General features: G+C 40.5%; 1 protein-coding gene across 4 annotated transcripts in view; it reads left to right on the top strand.

Moving 5' to 3' along the window:
* The first annotated feature begins 1,500 nt into the window (after positions 1-1,500).
* SENP5 (SUMO specific peptidase 5) overlaps positions 1,501-22,916 on the top strand; it is a 61,778-nt gene continuing 40,362 nt past the window's right edge. Inside the window, exon 1 of one of the 4 annotated variants that reach the window (XM_044252076.1) lies at positions 1,501-1,615. The gene's annotated coding sequence lies outside the window, so the exon portion shown is untranslated. Of the gene's footprint in view, positions 1,688-22,916 lie in introns of all 4 variants that reach the window. The other 3 variants (XM_044252075.1, XM_044252078.1, XM_044252077.1) reach the window with 3 other exon arrangements.

The raw sequence follows: 22,916 nt of genomic DNA, 5'->3' as shown, positions 1-22,916 counted from the left end.
CCGCTGCCTTCGGCTCAGGTCATGATCTCAGGGTCCTGGGATCGAGTCCCGCATCGGGCTCTCTGCTCGGCAGGGAGCCTGCCTCCCTCTCTCTCTCTCTGCCTGCCTCTCCGTCTACTTGTGATCTCTCTCTCTGTCAAATAAATAAATAAAATCTTTAAAAAAAAAAAAAAAAAAAAAAAAAAAAAGCTTGGTCTGCCCCTGAGGGAAGAACTAGAGGTAGGATAAGTCTAAGAGGGCAAACTTGCCAAGACTCATCTCAATCCCTGACTGGATTGTGATGACCAGCCCCTCAGCCAGCCTAACAGAGGGAAGGGGGAATCCTCACTGGTAGATGATAATGTGGTGGCTCTATAATTCTTTTATACACACTGTCTGACACATAAGAAAACATTACCAAACACGTGAAGTGGCAGGAAAATGTGACAGATAATCATGCGGGAATTATGAACCACTGAACCAGATCAACAAATATTTAACCAAAATATTAAAGTAGCAAATAAGGACTGAGGGGGGAAAAATCCCACAAAACTAAAAGATAAAACAGAAGAAACGATTAACAACATGAACAAATGGAGACTTTCAAAAGGTAACTGGAATCTAAAATTTATTAAATAAAAAACACCAAAAATACAGTATTAAAAATTAAGAACTGGGGCGCCTGGGTGGCTCAGTGGGTTAAGCCGCTGCCTTCGGCTCAGGTCATGATCTCAGGGTCCTGGGATCGAGTCCCATATCAGGCTCTCTGCTCAGTGGGGAGCCTGCTTCCTCCTCTCTCTGTCTGCCTCTCTGCCTACTTGTGATCTCTGTCAAATAAATAAATAAAATCTTAAAAAAAAAAAAAAGAAACGTGCGTTGAGTGAATAGTGCTTGAACATTTATCAGGCTGAAGCCGCTTTCCTCTCATGAGAAAAAAAAAATTTATAGCTCTACTGCACAGACCTACGTAAACACCTGTAGGCAGTCAGTTTGGTGCTGGGACTACAACGCTGAGTAAGACCGGGCTCTGCTCTGCAGGGGAAGTGCTCTCTGTTGAGAGGCGGAACAAGATAAAGAAGCAATTACTATACCAAGGCGGTAAGATCACAGGAAAACCCCCAAGAAAAGCCCGGGCCAGGCCTCAAAGCGCATCCAGTGCAGAAAGGTGCCCCCTTCGCTTTTGGCAAAAGGGAAAGGGATTAGCGGTGGTCGGCCTTAGCACTTTTGGGGTTAAAAAGTTGAGAGGGGACTGAACAGAGGTCTCAAATCCGCCCTGTCGAGCCTCTTGCAATTTCTGAATCTCCGTTCCCACCAATCTCACGCGCAGGCAGGGAGACGCCAGTAAGTGACGGTGCGAACCAGCGTGGAACATCTGGCCTAAAACCGGGAGGCCGCGAAGCGCGCCGCCGGAAGCGGAGGGACGGCGGAGCCACGCCCTAGCGCCCGTCCGCAGCTCTGTCTTCCGCTGCCCGCACCACGGACGGGCGGGGCTAAGGCGGAAGGGCACGGAAGGAGGTGACGCTGTAAGTGAGCGCCGGCGTCGCGGCGGCTCCTGTGAAGGAAGCTCGGTGGCTGTGGCCGCTGCGAGCAGGCCGGGCACCTCCTAACTGACCAGGGTTCCCTAGAACTGGCGAAGGTAGGGTCGCAGGCTGAGCTGCCGCAGTATCTCGACCCCCGGTGCGGCAGGTGCGGGCAGCGAGGGACGTAGGTAAGCAGGAGCCCCGGTGTCAAATCGGAATGACTTACGGACCGGGCTAGCTGGCCATTCCCGCGCCAGTGCGCGCCAGCTCAGCACCCCGGCCTGGAGGCCTCAGGCGCTGCCCTCCCCCCACACCCGAGCCGGAGGCAGCAAATTTCTCCCTGGGCGCTGCTGTTCTTACCTGGGGGCGGGCAGGGAGCTCGTTCCGAGGCACCGTTGTCCTCCCCTTTTTCTCCCCAGTCTGAACTGTACGACGCAGAAGCAAAAAATGCTAGCGCCCCCGGCCGCTCCTCCCGAGGCCAGGGAAAGGTTTGAAAGGAAGAGCTGCTGTTAGAGCTCCCCCCGGACTGCGGTTTGGGAATCCAAAGGTTTATATTTGTTCGGACCGTTCTGCTTCCTTCCTGCCTTTAGTTCTATAGCCCGCACTCCTGGGACCTTGTTGTAGTGAATGGGTATGGCACAATTAAACGCTAGGGTGGTGGGAAGCTTGTTTTCCATAAAGCTTTCTATTTTTGTTTCTATGCTAGTTAGTATCAACCCCCGTTGCACCGGGCTTCTGTGCTGGGGGAAGAGGGACGCGGAGAGGATGTGGGTAATGAGGGTTTTGTATGTAAGAGTCGGAACAACTGAGTTAAAATCTTAGCCTGCCATTTGGTGGTGGTTTTAATCTTGTGCTAGATACTTCATTTTTAACCACACGTAAAGGGGCGCTTTTTTATGCCTATATAAATAGGGAGAATGAAATGGAGTGAAAAAAGCAGAACATCAGTCACTAAATGTTTTGGATTTAAGAATATCCTGGACACTTAATGGTAGGTTTCTAATTATGTCTTTTACGCAGAATAAGTTTGGTATGAAGGAGGGTGTGTGGTTAGAACCTAACTGCAGGCTCTGCTTGGGGTTGTGCAGCATTAGGAAGAGGTCAGACTCTCCTAGCTACCCAGGTATCTTATGTTTGTTGATAAAACATTGCTGGTTTATGAGGAATAACCTAAATCAGTTCTGCTTCTTTCTCCAGATACTTGTGCTCAGTGGGCCCTTTCTAGGAAGAAAAGCTGGAGGGGATTCATTTACACTTTGGCCTGCTTTAGAAGGAATTCTTCACACATATTTCTGAGGATCCCTGCACTATGCTTCTAACAGAGTTGAAAATGTGCAGGGAATTGCAGAGAAATGACCCTTTGAGTGGCTGGATATTACAGTCATGAGTTAATCTGAGGAGCTGCCTTTCTCTGTATTGGGGAGTAAGACATATCCCACTCTGAAGTTTAATAGACCCTAAGTCAGAGGAATGTTCAGGGAAGAGGGTGTGGCAATGCAGTCAAGTGATCTGAGTAAAGAGCACCTGTTCTTACAGTTGCTTGGTCAGACAATTAAGGATGCTTTCCTTTCCTTGTCAGTGGAACATGATGCTGATGGCTGCCACACATTATGTAGCCAAGTGCAATCTCCAGTTCCTTTAGTACAGAATTGCACATGGACACAGAAGGGATCTTGAGGGTCATCTAATCCAGTGGTTCCAAAACCTGGCTGGGTATTGGAATCATTTGGGGAATTAATACAAAAGTCTGGGTGCCTGGGTGCTGTCTCAGTAGATCGGAAGTATGATCTCTGTATTTGTGGTTTTTAAATAGCTTCTCAGGTGATACTCATGTTTTGAAAACCCAGATGTAGAGCAGGTTTCACATATTAGTTTATGAACAGGCTCCCAGTCAAAGTGCGATGCCATTAACAAATCACTTTACTTAAGTAAAGAGTAGTACTCTTTCAGGTTTTGTACCACTTTGAGCCCAGAAGATAGGTCCTGTAAGTCAGTAGCTCAGTATAATTCTTTTTGTATTTTCCTGTGCACTAAAACTTCTTAAAGCCCTCTGATGAAAGTATTAGATTTTAGTAAAATATCTTGCTAAATGTTGCTTAGGTTGTTTTTTGGCATAAGTATATAAAGGTTATATCACTTTGTACGTCAGTTTTTTAGTAGGCTTTTATGCCAAGATTTCATAAACCATGGAAAAATTTCAATTTAAGAAAATTTTCCTTTTGCTTTGGCTTATAAACCCAGTGCAGGGGTTTATAATACACAGGTTGCCTTTTCTTTCTTTGTTTCTTTAAACCCATTCCTCCATCCTAGTATGCATGGCCACTTTGTATCACTAATCAGCTTCTAGTGGAGTGCAGTTTGATAACTTCCCTCTGAAGGTCTCTAATTGCCTATAAACACCTAATTTAGTTAGAGGCTTTCAGTATTTAAGCTTGAATTTTTAGTCATTTTTTTTTCTTGGTTTAGTTGTAATGTGCCACTGATTTAAAGCATTTGGTAGATGCCTGGAAAGGATCCACTGATGAGATGATAACAGTGCTTCACATGCACTTTTCTTAGGGTGGAAAAGCTTCATGATATAAAGGTAGGTAGATAGATGTATTTTTTTTTTCATCACATTCAAATGAGAGCTTTATATTTACTTTTCTTAGAGTGGAAAAACTCCATATCTATCTCATCAGGCTTTTCCACTCTAAGAAACGTACATATGAGGCACTGTTACCACCTAATCAGTTGATCATATACATATATATTGCTTTAGTATTCCTATTCTGTGTTATTAGTAGAGATAGAAATGGACCCTACTTTACAAATCCTCCAGAGGTGGATGCTGAATTATTTTCTAAAAGTAATTTTGTTTCTAATATGTTACCTTTCTACTACCAGATGACAAAGGGCGTTCTAAACTTGCTCATTAATAAAAACATGTTAACAGGGTGCCTTGCTGACTTAGTCCTTAGAGCATGTGACTCTTGATCTTGGGGTCATGAGTTTGAGCCCCACATTGGGTATAGAGATTACTTAAATAAATAAATAATTAAAATAAACAAACCATGTTAACAAATGCATTGTACATGAATTTGAGTCTAGAGAAACCTATGATACACGTCTGGGATGAAAAGCCAAGTCATGGAGTCTCTAAATTTTTTATTTTTGTGTCTGAAATACCCTAATTCTGAGGTTTTAAAAATTGCTGTTTCAGATTCTGACAGAGCAGACTTTTCAAGTAGAGGTACTTAAAAAGGATAAATACGGATCCAGAGTCCCAATTTTAGTCTAAACTAATATAACAGATTTAACATAGAAACAGAGGCAGGGTGAGGATAGTAACATGAAGACCTAGTGAAAGTCATTTGCTGGTCCTTGAAGCAGTCTTCTATGTCTATGAGGACTTGAGACCAAAACTGGATACTTAATCTACTTTATATACAGTGGCTGAATGTGATAAAAGTATTACCAGTAGGGACTATAAATGGATTAGTCTCTGGTTCTCAATCTTGGTCTTTTTATGGTTCATTCATGTTCTCCGATGCCAGTGGGCATTATTTTTTTGCTTGTTTTTGTTTTTAGTCTTGTTTCCTGTAGCCCCAGACCAAGGTGGGCATTGGCCTCAAGTGACTGGCAGAAGGTACAGCCAGCCTCGGGTATAATTGGTAGGGAGTTATCCTGAGTTTATTTGTAAGAGGAGCAAAAATTAGAGCTTAGGCTAAACACACACATGAAAGGTGTTAAGATGCCTGCTGGGGGCCACCTGGGTGGCTCAGTCAGTCAAGCGAGCCTGACTCTTGGTTTTGGCTTGGGTCCAGATCTCAGGGTCCTCTGATTGAGCCACACATCAGGCTCCACCCTCAGTGGAGTGTGCTTGATGTTCTCTCTTGCTCTCCCTCTTCTCTTCCTGCTCGTGCTGTTTCTCTAGAATAAATAAATCTTTAGTGGCAAAAAAAAATCTGGTTTCCTACTACAAGCCATTCATTCTCTCATATTTCTGGGATGGTTAACCCCATCCCTATTTATTTGCTGTACAACAGCTATGACTGTCTTTTTACGTCTGCTAAAAAGAACTTTTTCATAGCAGTGCTTGAGTTAACCTGTATGGTGGCTGCACTGCAAACATTTCCCCAAATATTGGATCCCTTAAGGATTGTTCAGACTTAGGACTGTCTGGAAGTCAGTGAGTATCTCATAAAAGTTGAAGCTCTTTTTTTTTTTTTTTTAAAGATTTTATTTATTTGAGAGTGACAGAGAGTGAGCAAGAAAAAGAAAGCACAAGCCAGGGGGAGAAGCAGAAGGAGAAGTAGACTCCCTGCTGAGCCCGAAGCGGGGCTTGATCTCAGGACCCTGAGATCATGACTTGAGCTGAAGGCAGATGCTTAACCGACTAAGCGACCAAGGCACCCTGAAAGCTCATTTTTGTTTTCATTGTGTGTGTGTTTTATGTCTGAACATATGTTGGTATTTGGTGAACATGAATACAACAGCAGTGTCAAGAATACTGGGGCAGAAATGTAGAGGAACCACCTGTGGAAGTTGCTTTTAATTTTAATTACATGTAGTTGGGAGTGCATGCTTGGGATTTGTGGATTTTAGGGTATACTGATGGATTCTTTTATTGGAGTTGGGAGTGCATGCTTGGGATTTGTGGATTTTAGGGTATACTGATGGATTCATTTATTGGAGAACCTTCCGTAGCAACATCTTTGGCTTTCCTCTTGAGTGAGTTAGATTCCTCAAAAAAGAATTTTCAGATCTTCTGCTTGGAGCTTGTAAGCTGGCATCCAGCAGTCTGGGTTAGAGGTCTTAGCCCTTAGTGTGTAGACTCTGCTTATGTTCATTTAACTCAACTCTTTTCAGTATGATACCTTCATTCTTAGCTGGACCAGCTGTTTTCAGTCCAGGAATCCATTGTTTTACCCTGTAGAGCTGCAGTGTCCAGTTTGGTAGCCAGTAGCCAAATGTAGCAACTTAAATTTAATAATTAAAATTAAAGAATAAGTTTCTCATTTGCATCATAGACACATTTCAAGTGGTCAGTAACTGTATGTGCCCAGAGGCTACCATATAAGACAAGGTAGATAGAAACTGTTTCTATTATTGTGGAAGTTTTATTGGATTACACTGTTTTAGTATAGAAAATAAAGCTCCTTGCTTCTCCCAGGGTGGGATAGGGGTAGTTGGCTGTATTTTGTGGAGAGTAGGAGGGTATCTAAGTGATTTGACCAATCTTGTTTTTAGCACCATGTTCATATCTCTTTTATAGAACTTGTTGCTGCCGATTTCTGACCTCTTTTGAGGCACTGTTGTATAAATTGGATTGCTTTCCTCATTACAAGCTTAACTCTCTTCACTTTTTTTTTAAAAAATTTTCTTTAGTCTTTACGTCAATCTGCATTTTAACCTCCAAAAGGGTTTGTTGTTGTTCTCTCTTCCATTTTGTGTATGTATGCTTAAAAAAAAAAGCCCAAACTCTTTGACTTGTATATTTTATTGTATATAAATTATATCTTAAAATTGAAAAAAAAAAGCTTTATTTTCATCTTAATGGGACTTAGGAGGGAGTAAGAGTAAAATGTGTTCAATCTACCATCTTTTCCCATAAGTAAAGTATGCTGTCAGCATTTAAATATGTACAACTGTCTCCATCAAAAAACCTCTGCTTGGTCTCTCTCCAATTTACTTGCGCTTCTTGAGCAGTTTTTTTTTTTTTTTTAAAGATTTTATTTATTTATTTGACAGAGAGAGATCACAAGTAGGCATAGAGGCAGGTAGAGAGAGAGAGAGAGGAGGAAGCAGGCTCCCTGCCGAGCAGAGAGCCCGATGCGGGACTCGATCCCAGGACCCTGAGATCATGACCTGAGCCGAAGGCAGCAGATTAACCCACTGAGCCACCCAGGTATATGGTCGTCTTTACTCCATCTTGGTTTTGTCCTCTTCATTCTACTAAAATTTTTCTTACAAATGTCATGAGAATCAAATGAAGACTTTTAAATTTAATTTAATTTTACTTTTTTCATTTTCAGAAGTTTTTATTGCGATTGTAATGGCAGTGTATTTGGGAGATTAATTTTTCTTTTTTTTAATTCGGTTAAAAATTAATTAATTTTTAATAAGCTACTGTATAGTACATCATTTATATTTAATTATTTATTTATATTAACATATATTGTATTATTTGTTTCGGGGGTACAGGTCTGTGATTAATCAGTCTTACACAATTCACAGCACTCACCATAACACATACCCTCCCCAGTGTACATCACCCAGCCACTCCATCCCTCCCCTTCCCCTTCCCTCTAGCAGCTGTCAGTTTGTTTCCTGAGATTAAGAGTCTCTTATGGTTTGTTGCCCTCTCTGGTTTTGTCTTGCTTCATTTTTCCCTTCCCTTACCCGATGATCCTCTGTCTTATTTCTCATATTCCTCGTATCAGTGATATCATGATAATTGTCTTTCTTTGATTGACTTATTTCGCTTAGCATAATAACCTCTGGTTCCATCCACGTCATTGCAGATGGCAAGGTTTCGGTTTTTTTGAGGGCTGCGTGTGTATGTATATTTACCACATCTTCTTTATCCATCCTTCTGGTGATGGACATCTAGGCTCTTTCCATAGTTTGGCTATTGTGGACATTGCTGCTATAAACATTGGGGTGCATGTTCCCCTTTCCAATCACTACATTTATATCTTTAGGGTAAATACCCAGTAGTGCGATTGCTCGGTCATAGGGTAGCTCTATTTTCAACTTTTTGAGGAACCTCCATGTTGTTTTCCAGAGTAGTTGCACCAGCTTGCATTCCAACCAACAGTGTAGGAGGGTTCCCCTTTCTCGGTATCCTTGTCAACACCTGTCATTTCCTGACCTGTTAGTTTTAGCCATTCTGACTGGTGTGAGGTGGTGTCTCACTGTGGTTTTGATTTGTATTTCCCTGACACCAAGTGATGTTGAATCCTTTTTCATGTGTCTTTTGGCCATTCAGATGACTTCTTTGCAGAAACTTCTTAACATCTTCCACCTGTTTCTTGATTGGATATTTATTCTGTGGGTGTTGTGTTTGATAAGTTCTTCATGGATTTTGTATACTAGCCCTTTATCTCATATGTCATTTGCAAATACCTTCTCCCATTCTGTCAGTTGTCTTTGGTTTTGTTGACTTTTTCCTTTGCTGTGCAAAAGCTTTTGATCTTGATGAAGTCACAATATCTCATTTTTGCCCTTGCTTCCCCTTGCCTTTAGTGATGTTTCTAGGAAGAAGTTGCTGTGGCTGAGGTCGTAGAGGTTGCTGCCTGTGTTCTCCTCAAGTATTTGGATGGATTCCTGCCTAACATTGAGGTCTTTCACCCATTTTGAGTCTGTTTGTGTGTGGTGTAATGAAATGGTCCAGTTTCATTCTTCTGCATGTGGCTGTCCAATTTTCCCAACGCCATTTGTTGAAGAGACTGTCTTTTTTCCCTTGGACATTCTTTCCTGTTTTGTTGAAGTTTAGTTGATCATAGAGTTGAGGGTCCATTTCTGGGCTGTCTCTTCTGTTCCATTGATCTGTGTGTCTGTTTTTGTGCCAGTACCATACTGTCTTGATTGCAGCTTTATAGTAGACCTTAAAGTCTGGAATTGTGATGCTGCTGCCAGCTTTGGTTTTCTTTTTCAACACTCCTCTGGCTATTCGGGGTCTTCTCTGGCTATTCGGGGTCTTCTCTGGTTCCATATAAATTTTAGGATTATTTGTTCCATTTCTTTGAAAACAGTTGAGGGTATTTTGATAGGGATTATATTAAATGTGTAGATTGCTCTAGGTAGCATAGACATTTTCACAATATTTGTTCTTCCAACCCATGAGCACGGAACATTTTTCCAGTTCTTTTTGTCTTCCTTAATTTCATTCATGAGTATTCTGTAGTTCTCTGTGTACCAATTCTTTGCCTCTTTGTTTAGGTTTATTCCTGTTACCTTCTGGTTTGGGACGCAATTGTAAATGGGATCAATTCCTTAATTTCTTTCTTCTGTCTTGTTGTTGGTGTATAGAAATGCAGCCGATTTCTGTGCATTTATTTTATATCCTGACACTTTACTGAATTCCTGTATGAGTTCTAGCAGTTTCGGAGTGGAGTCTTTTGGGTTTTCCACATAAAGTATCATATCATCTGCAAAGAGTGAGAGTTTGATTTCTTTGGCAATTCGGATGCCTTTTATTTCTTTTTGTTGTCTGATTGCTGAGGCTAGGACTTCTAGTATAGAATAGTAGTGGTTCTGCTAGTAGTTCTAGAATAGTAGTGATGATATTGGACATCCCTGCCATGTTCCTGACCTTAGGGGAAAAGCCCTCAGTTTTTCCACGTTGAGAATGATATTTGCTGTGGGTTTTTCATAGATGTCTTTTATGATATTGAGGTATGTACCCTCTATCCCTACACTGAAGTGTTTTGATTGAGAAAGGATGCTGTGCTTTTTCAAATGCTTTTTCTACATCTATTGAGAGTCATATGGTTCTTGTTCTTTCTTTTATTAATGTATCATATCACATCGATTTGCGGATGTTGCATCAACCTTGCAGCCCTGGAATAAATCCCTCTTAGTCATGGTGAATAATCCTTTTAATGTACTGTTGAATCCTATTGGCTAAGTTTAGATTCTATTTTTTAGATTAAGGTTTTATTTATTTATTTGAGAGAGAGCAAGCATGAGAGGGGGAGGGTCAGAGGGAGAAGGGGCTCCTTGCTGAGCAGGGAGCCCAATGTGGGACTTGCTCCTGTGACTTGAGGATCATGACCTGAACTGAAGGCAGTCACTTAACCACCTGAGCCACCAAGGTGTCCTAGGTGAAAATGTTTGCATCCATGTTCATCAGGGATGTTGGTCTGTAGTTCTCCTTTCTGATGGGGTCTTTGTCTGGATTTGGGATCAAGGTAATGCTGGTCTTATAAAATGAGTTTGGAAGTTTTCCTTCCATTTTTATTTTTTGAAACAGTTTCAGGAGAATAGGTATTAATTCTTCTTTAAATGTTTGGTAGAATTCCCCTGGGAAGCCATCTGGCCCTGGGCTCTTGTTTGTTGGGAGATTTTTGATTACTCCTTCAATTTTCTTACTGGTAAGGGTCTGTTCAGGTTTTCTATTTCTTTGTGGTTCAGTTTTGGTAGTTTATACATCTCTAGGAATGCATCCATTTCTTCCAGATTGTCTAATTTGCTGTCATGCAGTTGCTCATAACAAGTTCTTATAATTGTTTGTATTTCTTTGGTGTTGGTTGTGATCTCTTCTCTTTCATTCTTTGGGTCCTTTCCCTTTTATTTTTGCTAAGTCTGGCCAGGGGTTTATCAGTCTTATTAATTCTTTCAAAGAACCAGCTCCTAGTTTCGTTGATCTGTTCTACCGTTCTTTTGGTTTCTATTTCATTGATTTCTGCTCTGATCTTTATTATTTCTCTTCTCCTGCGGGTTTTAGGCTTTCTTTGCTGTTCTTTCTGCAGCTCCTTTAGGTGTAGTGCTAAGTTGTATAGTTGAGACCTTTCTTGTTTCTTGAGAAAGGCTTGTCTTGCTATATACTTTCCTCTTAGGACCACCTTTGCTGCATCCCAAAGATTTTGACCAGTTGTGATTTCATTTTCATTTGTTTCCATGAATTTTTAAAATTCTTCTTTAATTTCCTGGTTGACTTCAGTCATTCTTTAGTAGGATGCTCTTTAGCCTCCATGTATTTGAGTTCTTTCCAACTTTCCTCTTGTGGATGAGTTCTTGTTTCAAAGCATTATGGTCTGAAAATATGCAGGGAATGATCCCTATCTTTTGGTATCTATTGACCTGACTTGTGACCCAGAATGTGATCTATTCTGGAGAATGTTCCCTGTGCATTAGAGAAGAATGTGTATTCTGTTGCTTTGGGATGGAATATTCTGACTATATCTGTGATGTCCATATAGTCCATTGTGTCATTTAAAGCCTTTATTTCCTTGTTGATCTTTTGCTTAGGTGATCTCTCCATTTCAGGGAGAGATTGTATTGTACTATTATTGTCCCTTACTATTATTGTATTATTATCCGTTTTGTATTATTGTATATTATTGTATTATTATCAGTGTTTCTTTGATTGTTAATAATTGGTTTAATAATTGGCTGCCCCCATGTTAGGGGCATAGATGTTTAAAATTGTTAGATCTTCTTTTTGGTCAGACCCTTTAAGTATGATACAGTGTCCTTCCTCATCTCTTATTTTAATCTTTGGCTTAAAATCTCATTTGTCTGATACAAGGATTGCCACCCCAGCTTTCTTTTGATGTCCATTAGTATGGGAAATGCTCACTTTAAATCTGAAGGTGTCTTTGGATCTAAAATGAGCCTCTTGCAGACAGCATATCAATGGGTCTTATTTTTTTGTTTGTTTGTTTTGTTTTTACCCATTCTTATACTCTTTGTCTTTTGATTGGGGCATTTAGCCCATTTACATTCAGGGTAACTATTGAGAGATATGAATTTAGTGCCATTTTATTGCTTGTAATGTGACTGTTTCTGTATATTGTCTCTGTTCCTTTCAGGTCTTTGTTACTTTTAGACCCTCTCTTTGCTTGGAGAACCCCTTTCAGTATTTCCTGTAGGGCTGGTTTGGTGTTTGCAAATTCTTTTAGTTTTTGTTTGTCCTGGAAGCTTTCTGTCTCTCCCTCTTATTTTCAGTGACAGCCTAGCTGGATATAATATTCTTGGCTGCAAATTTTCTCATTTAGTACTCTGAATATATCATGCCAGTCCTTTCTGGCCTGCCAGGTCTCTGTGGATAGGTCTACTGCAAGTCTAATATTTCTACCATTGTAGGTTACAGACCTCTTGTCTGGAGATGCTTTCAGGGTTTTCTCTTTGTCTTTGAGACTTGTAAGTTTTAATATTAGCTGTTGGGATGTTGACCTATTTTTATTGATTTTGAGGGGGGTTCTCTGTGCCTCCTTGGATTTCTCCAAATTAAGGAAGTTCTCCACTGTACTTTGTTCCGATATACCTTCTGCCCCCTCTCTTTCTTCTTCTTTTGGGATCCCAATTCCAGTATTGTTTTGTCTTATGGTATCACTTATCTCTCGAATTCTCCCCTCATGATTCAGTATTTGTTTATCTCTTTTTCTCAGCTTCTTTATTCTCCATCATTTGGTCTTCTATATCACTAATTTTCTCTTCTGCCTCATTTATCCTACCAGTAAGAGCCTCATTTTTTTTTAAGATTATATTTATTTATTTGTTAGAGAATACAAGCAGGAGAAGCAGCAGGGAGAAGGAGAAGCAGGCTCCCCACTGAGCAGGAAGCCCGATGAGGGTCTCGATCCCAGGACCCTAGGGTCATGACCTGAGTGAAGGCAGATGCTTAAGTCACTGAGACTCCCAGGTGCCCCAAGTCTTCATTTTTGATTGTACCTCATTAGTAGCTTTTTTATTTCAACTTGGTTGGATTTTAGTTCTTTTATTTCCCCAGAAAGGGATTCTCTGTTATCTTCTGTGCTTTTTTTTTTTTAAAGCTCAGCTACTATCTTTATAATCGTCATTCTGAACTCTAGTTCCAGCATCTCACTAATGTTTGTATTGAGTAGGTCCCTAAGAGTCGGTACTGCCTCTTGTTCTTTTTTTTTTTGAGGTGAGTTTTTCTGCCTTGTCATTTTGTCCAAAGAAGAAGGGATGAATGAGAAAACAAAATGCTAAAAGGGTAACAACGACCCCAGAAAAATATACTCTAAACAAATCAGAGGCGACCCAAAGCTGGGGGGGAAAAGAAAGGGAAAAAAAAAATGATCAGGCTGGTGAATAGAACAGAGTCATACACTTGATTTGGGGTGTGTTTTGGTTTGTGAGAAGAAACTTCCTCCCAAAATTTTAAAGAAAGAAAGAAAGAAAAAAAAAATATATATATATGTATGTTAAATACAGTGAAGTGATAGAATATGACTGAAAAATGAAAATGAAAAGATTTTTTAAAAAGTAGTGATAAGATGTTGGTTAAAATAGGAAAGAGGAAAAATTAAAATAGAAAAATAAAGAAAATTTTTAAAATTTAACTTTGAAAGACTAAAGAATCATGGAGAAAAAGCCATGAATTCTATGTGCTGTATTCCCCAGCACTGGAGTTTTGCAGTTCTCATTCATCCGTATACTTGGTCTTGGCTGGATGTTCTTGCTGATCTTCTGGGGCAAGGGCATGTTGCAGTGATCCTCAGGTGTCTTTGCCCAAGGTGGAATTGCACTGCTCTTGCCAGGGGCTGGGCTACATAATCTGCTTGGGTTTTCTCTCAGTAGCTTTTTTTCCCTGAAAGCTTTCTGTACAGCTTTGGAGAATGAGCATGCAAATGGTGGCCTCTCCACCGCCAGGCCTTGAGGGCCCCCGCCTTCAGTGAGCCCTCAGAGAAAAGGAGTCAATCACTCCTGTTTCCCTGGTCTCCGGCCATGCTCTGTGCTCACCTGGCCTTTGACCAAGCATTTCTGTCTCTGGCACACTGCCCTGTTTGGAGTCTGCAAACCCAGCAGATTCCTGCAGCATGCTCCCATGCTCCTTCTTCCAGTGGAGGAAAGATGGGGGTGGTCTCCCCGAATCTGCCACTTGTGAAGTCCCTGCTGGTAGAGCTGTGACCCGACTTTGCCTTAGATCATGTTTTATGGCAACTGCCAGCTAAGATCCCATTCCTTGGCTCTGTCTTTGCAGCTGGCTTCCCTGCTCCGATACCTGGGAGCTCTGCCACACTCAGGCACTCACGGTCTTTCTGTGACCCCGAGGCTTCTGAGACCACACTGTCCCAGGGAGGATTCCACCCCCAACCCCAGCTTAATCACTGGAGTGATGTCCCTCTGTGGAGCAGATTTCTAAAAGTTCTGATTTTGTGCTCTGCTGCTCCATTCCTTGCCTTTAGCCAGCAGATGGAGCCCCCCCCACCCCTGCCCAGCAGTCTATCTTCCTGTATATTGCTTCCGATTCACTTCTCCGCACGTCCTACCTTCTAGAAGGTAGTCGCTTTTCTGTTCATGGAATTGCTGTTATTCTTTTCTTTGATCTCTTGTTGAGTTAGTGTAGGTTTCAGAATGGTTTGATAACTAGCTGAATTCCTGGGACCAGATGAAATTTAGGTCTCCTACTCCTCTGCCATCTTGCTCCTCCCATCATTAATTTTTGATGTAGTGTTCAGTGATTCTTCAATTGCATGTACAGAACATGTGCCCTCCTTTAACCCATTACCCTTTTACCCCATTGCCCCACTCCCTCCCCTCTGAAACCCTCAGTTTGTTTCCCAGGGTCCATAATCTCTTATGTTTCATCTTCCTCTCTGATTTCTCCCCCTTCAGATTTCTCTCCCTTCCCCTATGATATCCTCTGTGCTATTACTTATGTTCTACATCTGAGTGAAACCCTATGATAATTATCTTTCTTTCCTTGACTTATTTCACTTAGCATAATCCCTTCCAGTCCACTCATGTTGATGCATCTTTTCTGATGGCTGAATGATATTCCATTGTATATATGTACCACATTTTCTTTACCCTTTCATCTGTTAAAGGACATCTCAGCTCCTTCCAAAGTTTGGCTATTGTGGACATTGCTGCTATGAATATTGGGATGCATGTGCCATGGGTAAATACCTAGTAGTGCAGTTGGTGAGTCTTAGGGTAACTCTATTTTTAACATCTTGAGGAGTCTCCATGCTATTTTCCAGAGCAGCTGTAACAGCTTGCTTTCTCACCAACACAAATGGAGACTTTTAAATCCTTCTCGTTTTTTTCCTTTCCTTTCCCTTCCTTCCTTCCTTGCTTCCTTCCTTCCTTTCTCTCTCTCTCTCTCTTTCTCTTTCTTTTTTTAGTTGTGACCTTCCTGCCAGTCATGGGGCTCAAACTCATGACCCTGAGATCAAGAGTCTCATGCTATACTGAGTCAGCCAGGCAACTAGTCCTTGTCTTGATTGACTTTTCACTAGCCTTTGACCATTTCCCTCCTTCTAGAAACTTTAATTATCTACCTCTTCCCCCTTTTCATTTCTTCTTACTTCCCTTTGCTAAGTAGTCTTTTCTTTTACCTTACTGGTACATCCTAGAGTTCCTCAGAGGATTGCCATAGGGTGCGTCTGCTTCTACCTCTTACAGATTCTCCCTAGGTAAGCTTATTAGTTTCCATAGCTTTAGTTACTATAAGCTGATGGCTTGAAGTGGAATTCCTGTGCTATCTTCTTCTTAGACTTCCTGACCTGTATATCGAATAGTGTATGTCCACTTGGATTTCCTTAGGTCACCTCAGATCTAACATGTCTAAAACTAAAGGCATAGCTGGTATAATCTTCTTCTAATCTTTGTCCATTTGTTCCATATAAATTATGCAAATGTACAATAAAATATACAAACAATTTATTTTATGGAGTAAACATCTTATTAATAAGATTTTTCAGTGATTATATTACTTTTAAGTATTGGGAAGAATGAATTCCAAATCTTTTATGTTGGTAGTACACAGTGAGAGTATGTTTGAATTTCATAGTAAGAAGTGTATTTTAGGGATGCCTGAGGTGGCTCCCTTGGTTAATGGTGTGCTTTTGGCTCAGGTCCTGGGGTTGAATTCCAAGTCGGGCTCCCTGCTTGGTGGGAGCCTGTTTCTCCCTCTCCTCCCTGCTCATGCTTGCTCTTGCTATCTCTGTCTCTCCTGTCAAATAAATAAATAAATAAAGTCTTTTAAAAACATTTATTTTAAATGTCTTTTTCCATTGATAAAGAAGTAAAGTAAAATAAAGTACCCTAAACCAGAGATTGCCAACTTTCTCTGTTCACAGCCCCCTTCATGACTTTTTCATAGTGCCCTTAGGCCCAGTAGTTTATTAAGTAATTAGTAATGGCTTTAGGTAGATCTAAACAACTTAATAAGTATGCCCTAGTAACCTATTAGTTTTTTAAAAAATATATACATAAATTGAAAGACAATATAGTTTTTTAATTTCATTCTTAATAAACCACAGTTACATAATACACTTGTTGGGCACTACAGAACTTCTCAAACCTTGGAACCATTAGACACTGCCACCCACATTTCCGGTTCCAAATTGGTTTTTGTGCAGTATTTTTTTTTTTTTTTTTATCATCACAGCAACCAACAAAAACCCAGGTTTGCAAAGATATGATGTCATCAAAAGGAATATACCAGGATATAATTTGAAACTGAATTATATTAAACTGGTAGATTGTGGAGTGCTTGACAGGTGTGACAGATAAAGAATATCATTTTTTCCCCTCTGGTTTCGAATACTTTACATCCCTGTGAAGTTACTGCAGAACCCCAGGGTACCTTGGCACACATTTTAGGAATTGTGGGCCTAAAGTGTTAATAGTTTGGTGTAAATTCCTTTTTTTTTTTTTTTTTTAAGATTTGTTTATTTGCCAGGGGTAGGGGCAAAGGAGAGAGAAACTCAACCAGACTCACAGGGCTCAAATCTCATGACTTAAGCTGAAACCAAGAGTCAGATGCTTACCTGACTGAGCCACCCTTTGGCTGAGCCTGTTGTGTAAATTCTTTTAGACATTTTTCAACCTATAAACTCTTAAAATATACACACTTTTTTTTCTTTTTAACAAAAATGTGTTCATACGTATTGTTTAGCAACTTTTTTTTTCATTCAATTGTGTATTATTATGGTAAAGAAATTGGGTTAAATGTACATATTTAATTCCACACCAGCCTGAAAACTCCTTTAAAACTATAGAGAAGTGAGGGGCTGGCTCAGTCAGTAGAACTCATGACTGGATCTTGGAGTGGTGAGTTCAAGTGTCATGTTGGACATAGAACTTAACTTAAAAAACTGTAGAATTGTTGTTGTTACGTTTGTTTTTATTTTTTTTCGCAAATGATAAAGAATGGAAGCAGTGAGAATAACAACATTCTGGAAGCTGGAAAGCAGAAAAGAGTAGTGGTAACTTGGTTAGCAGACTTGAGAAAGTTGAATCCTAAACCAAGTGGAGAGAGCCAACAAGTAATCATGTTTGTGTTTTAGAACCTTTTAAAAGTTTCAGAATTAGTGGTGTCATGTACTGTGAAAGTGAAGGTGAAAGTGAGACCAAAAATATGTGATTGAAAGTTTTTTTAAAATTTTTTTTTTTTTTTTTAAAGATTTTATTTATTTATTTGACAGAGAGAGAGAGATCACAAGCAGGCGGTGAGTCAGGCAGAGAAAGAGAGAGAGAAGCAGGCTCCCGCCAAGCAAAGAGCCCGATGTGGGGCTCGATCCCAGGACACTGAGATCATGACCTGAGCCGAAGGCAGCGGCTTAATCCACTGAGCCACCCAGGCGCCCCTTTATTTATTTATTTATTTATTTATTTATTTATTTATTTATTTGACAGACAGAGATCACAAGTAGACAGAGAGGCAGGCAGAGAGAGAGAGGAGGAAGCAGGCTCCCTGCTGAGCAGAGAGCCCGATACGGGACTCGATCCCAGAACCCTGAGATCATGACCTGAGCCGAAGGCAGCGGCTTAACCCACTGAGCCACCCAGGTGCCCCAGTTTTTTTAAAATTTTAATTGTTCAAAAATTTCATTATTTCAGAGAGAGAGAGTGTGCACGAGCAGGAGGGGGAGAAGGAGAGACAGTCCATCCGACTTCAGATTATATCCTGGTATATTCCTTTTGATGACATCATATCTTTGCAAACCTGGGTTTTTGTTGGTTGCTGTGATGATAAAAAAAAAAAAAAAATACTGGGGCACCTGGGTGGCTCCGGGGGTTAAAGCCTCTGCCTTCGGCTAGGGTCATGATCCCAGGGATTGAGCCCCGAGTCGGGCTTTCTGCTCAGCAGGGAGCCTGCCTCCCTTTCTCTCTCTGCCTGCCTCTCTGCCTACCTGTGATCTCTGTCCGTCAAAGAAATAAATAAATAAAATCTTAAAAAAAAAAAAAATAATGCACATACACTATTGGATATATGGGTCAGGAAGTCTAAGAAGAAGATACCACAGGAATTCCACTTTAAGCCCTCAGCTTATGGTAACTAAAGCCGACTTCGTGCTGAGGTTCTGACCTGAGCCGAAACCAAGAGTCAGAAGCTTAACTGACTGCGCCACAAAGGCACCCCTGAAAGTCATCTTTAAGAAAAAAACTTCCAGGGTGCCTGGGTGGCTCAGTTGGTTGAGCGACTGCCTTTGGCTGAGGTCATGATCCTGGAGTCCTGGGATCTAGTCCTACATTGAGCTCCCTGCTTAGTGAGGCGTCTGCTTCTTTCTCTGACCCAACCCCCTCTCATGCTTTTCTCTTTCTCTCACTCTCAAATAAATGTATAAAATCTTTAAAGAGAAAAGGTATTTGCAGAAACAAAAAGAAAGAAAAATACTTCCAGAACTATAATTTTCTTCTCTCTATGCTTAAAAACAGGATAACGAAAGGGTTAGTTTGTGTTGTGGAGAGGGTAAAACAATCTCTGTACTGGAAGAACCATGCCTAGTTGAGGATGGGGTACAGTGCTTTTATAAAAGGGCTGAGTAGAAAAATACATTCTTTTTTTTTTTTTAAGATTTTTATTTATTTATTTGATAGACAGAGATCACAAGTAGGCAGAGAGGCAGCAGAGAGAGAGGGGGAAGCAGGCTCCCCACTGAGCAGAGAGCCCGATGTGGGGCTCGATCCCAGGACCCTGAGACCATGACCCAAGCTGAAGGCAGAGGCCCAAACCTCTGAGCTACCCAGGTGCCCCAGAAAAATAACATTCTTTTTTTTTTTTTTTAAGATTTTATTTATTTATTTGACAGAGAGAGAGATCACAAGTAGGCAGAGAGAGAGAGGAGGAAGCAGGCTCCCCGCCGAGCAGAGAGTCCGATGCGGGACTCGATCCCAGGACCCTGAGATCATGACCTGAGTCAAAGGCAGAGGCTTAAAAAAAAGGCAGAGGCTTAACCCACTGAGCCACCCAGGCGCCCCAGAAAAATACATTCTTAAGGAGAACACTCTAGCCCTCTTTCCTTAGTTCCTAGAATCCTGCCCCTTTCACCATTTCCTATTCCCAGTGGCAGCCTCTTTCAAGTCTTTGATCTGTTCTTTTGGTATAAACAGCATGGCCCTAAATTACCTTATTTTATTTTATTTTTTTAAAGATTTGTTTTTATTTTTTTATTTTAAAGATTTATTCACTTTAGGGAGAGCATGTGCAGGCGGGGAGGAGCAGAGGGAGAGGGAGAGAAACTCCAGCAGGCTCCTCACTGAGCTCAGAGCCAACATGGGCTCAACCCAGTGACCCTGAGGTCTCGACTTGAGCTGAAACCCAAGAGTAAGACACTTAACTGACTGCACCACCCAGGAGCCCCTAAAGATTTTAAGTAATCTCTGCATCCAGCATGGGGCTTGACCGGCCTGAGATTAAGAGTTATATGCTCATCCAGTTGAGCCAGGCAGGCACCTCTAAATTACCCCTTTTTTTTTTTTTTTTTAAAGATTTTATTTTATTTATTTGAAAGAGAGAGACAGTGAGAGAGAATGAGCGAGGAGAAGGTCAGAGAGCGAAGCAGACTCCCCATGGAGCTGGGAGCCTGATGTGGGACTCGATCCCGGGACTCCAGGATCACGCCCTGAGCCGAAGGCAGTCGTCCAACCAACTGCGCCACCCAGGCGTCCCTAAATTACCCCTTTTTTAATGTTACTTTTGATTTCCTAGTTTTAGTCTTTATTTACTACGGAAGATAAAGGTTTAGCTGTCTTTCACATGTGCTCCTCACTTCTGTATACACGTACACATGTTATCTGCCTTCCACCTATCTTCATTGTATAGTGATACTGTAATTTTGGCTAGAAGCAGTTTTTCTCAGTAGGGGCAGTATTGTCATTTTGGATCAGACCGTTCTTCATTGTCCTATTACATGATATTTAGCATTAGACCGTGCACTAAATATCAGTACCAACCTGAATTCATTTTAACAACCAAGAATTTCCCACGTACTCCAAATGTTGGGATGAGGTATGATATGGTGTATCTTGTTGAAGACCGTTGGATCAGTGTTTACCTTTTTATAATTATGTAAATGGTAGTTACAGCTAATCTGTGTATTACTCTATGATTTACAATGATTTTTTTTTCCTTTCTTTTTTTTCTTTTAAAGATTTTATTTATTTATTTGAGAGAGAATGAGCAGGGAGAGCAGCAGAGGGGGAGAGAGAAGCAGATTCCCAGCTGAGCAGGGAGCCCCATGCAGGGCTTGATCCCAGGATGTTGGGTCTGTTTCTGCTTTTTGTACGTTTGTTTTGCTTTATAGATTCTACATATAAATGAAATCATGTGGTGTTTGTCTTTCTTTTTCTGACTTATTTCATGTGGCGTAATATGCCCTAGGTCCATCCACATCATCACGAATGGCAAAACTTCATTTTTTTATGACTAATATTCTTGAGTGTATGTGTACACATATGTACAGACTGCTTCTTTGTCTATGAATGAGACAGTTGAGCTGCTTCATATCTTGGTTATTGTAAATAATGCTACAGTAAACATAGGGGTGCTTGTACTTTCCAAAAAGTGTTTGTATTGTCTTTGGGTAAATAGCCAGTAGTGGAATTACTCGATCATATGGTAGTTTTTGGGGGGAATTTTTTATACGTTTTCTATGTAGAAAAGTGTTGCAATGGCTAATGTCAAAGAAATTACTGCCTATGTTTTCTTCTAGGAGTTTTACAGTTTCGGATCTCACATTTAGGTCTTTCATCCATTTTGAGTTAATTTTTGTGTACGGTATAAGAAAGTAGTCCAGTGTTATTCTTTTGCATGTGGCTTTCCAGGTTTCCCAGCACCATTTATTGAATAGACTTTTTTCTCCCCCCATTGTATGTTCTCATTTCCTTTGTCATAGGTTAATTGGTCATGTAAGCATGGGTTTATTTCTGGGCCCTTGATTCTGTTCCATTGATCTGTTTTTGTGTTTGTGTCATACTATTTTAATCACTACAGGCTTGTAGTATATCTTGAAATCTGGGCTTGTGGTTCTTTGGTTCTTCTGCATCAGAATTACTTTATTTACAGTCTTTTGTAGTTCCAGGCAAACTTTACTGTTATTTTTTAAAGTTCTGTGAAAAATGTTATTGGTATTTTAATAGGGATTGCATTGAATCTATAGATTGCTTTGGATAGTGTGGACATCTGATAATATGGATTCTTTCAATCCATGAGCATGGCCTGTCTTTCTGTTTGTGTCATCTTCAATTTCTTTCATCAGTGTTTTACAGTTTTCACAGTAAGGTCTTTCACCTTCTTGGTTAAGTTTGTTTCTAGGTATTCTTTTTAATGCACTTGTAATCGTTTTACTTTCTCTTTTTGATACTTTGTTATTGGTGAACAGAGATGCAGCTGATTTTTGTGTGTTAAATTTGTATCCTGCAAAGTTACTGAATTCATTTATTCTAAAAGCTTTTGGTGGAGTCTTAGATTTTTCTGCGTATAGTATCATGTCATCTGCAAATAATGACAGTTAATTTCTTCCTTAAAAATATAGATGTCATTGTGGCACATGGGTGGCTCAGTTGGTTGAATGTTCACCTCTTGGTTTCAGCTCAAGTTGTGATCTCATGAGCTGTGACATCAAATCTTGAGTGGGCTCCACACTCAGTGGGGAGTCCCTCCCTCTGCTTCTCCCCCCCATTCACATATGTGTCTGCACTCATGCCCTCATGCTCTCTGTATTTCTCCAGTAAATAAATCTTAAAAAAAAAAAAAATGGTTGGTAGAATTCACCTGGGAATCCATCTGGCCCTGGACTTTTTGTTGTTACTTTTTGATAACCAATTCAACTTTGTTACTAGTAATTGGTCTGTTCAGATTTTCTATTTCTTTCTGATTGAGGAGTCTGGCTAAAGGCTTATCAATTTTGTTTGTCTTTATAAAGAACCAACTCTTGGTTTCATTAATCTTTTTTTTTAAAACTTTTCCCACTTTTTTTTTCCTTAAGATTTTTTTTAATGTAATCTCTTACCATGTCCCCCTCCCCATGGTGGGGCTCAAACTCACAATCCCCAGATCAGAAGTCATATACTCTGCCAGCCGAAGTCAGCCAGGCACCCTTCATTGATCTTCTGTTTTGTTCTTGTCTCTATTTCATTTATTTCTCTTCTGTTCTTTATTTCCTTTCTTCTACTTATGTTGGGTTTTGTTCTTTTTCTAGTTCCTATAGGTATAAGGTTAGATTGTTTGAGATATTTTTTGTTTCTTGAGGTAGACCTGTATAACTATAAATTTGTCTTTTAGAACTCCTTTTGCTGTGTCCCAGAGATTTTTGTCATGTCCCAAGGATTTTGGACCAGTGTGTTTTTGTTTTCATTTGTTTCCAGTATGTTTTGGTGTCTTCTTTGATTGATTGATTGATTTTAATGATTTTTTTAAAAAAGATTTTATTTATTTGATAGAGGGAGCGAGTGTGCACAAGCAGGGGAAGCTACAGAGGGAAAGGGAGGAACGGCTCCCCACTGAGC

Source organism: Neovison vison, chromosome 6, assembly GCF_020171115.1.
Source record: "Neovison vison isolate M4711 chromosome 6, ASM_NN_V1, whole genome shotgun sequence".
Lineage (NCBI taxonomy): Eukaryota > Metazoa > Chordata > Mammalia > Carnivora > Mustelidae > Neogale > Neogale vison.
Note: the sequence above shows the minus strand (reverse complement) of the source record. Positions and strands in the feature narration are given on the sequence as shown.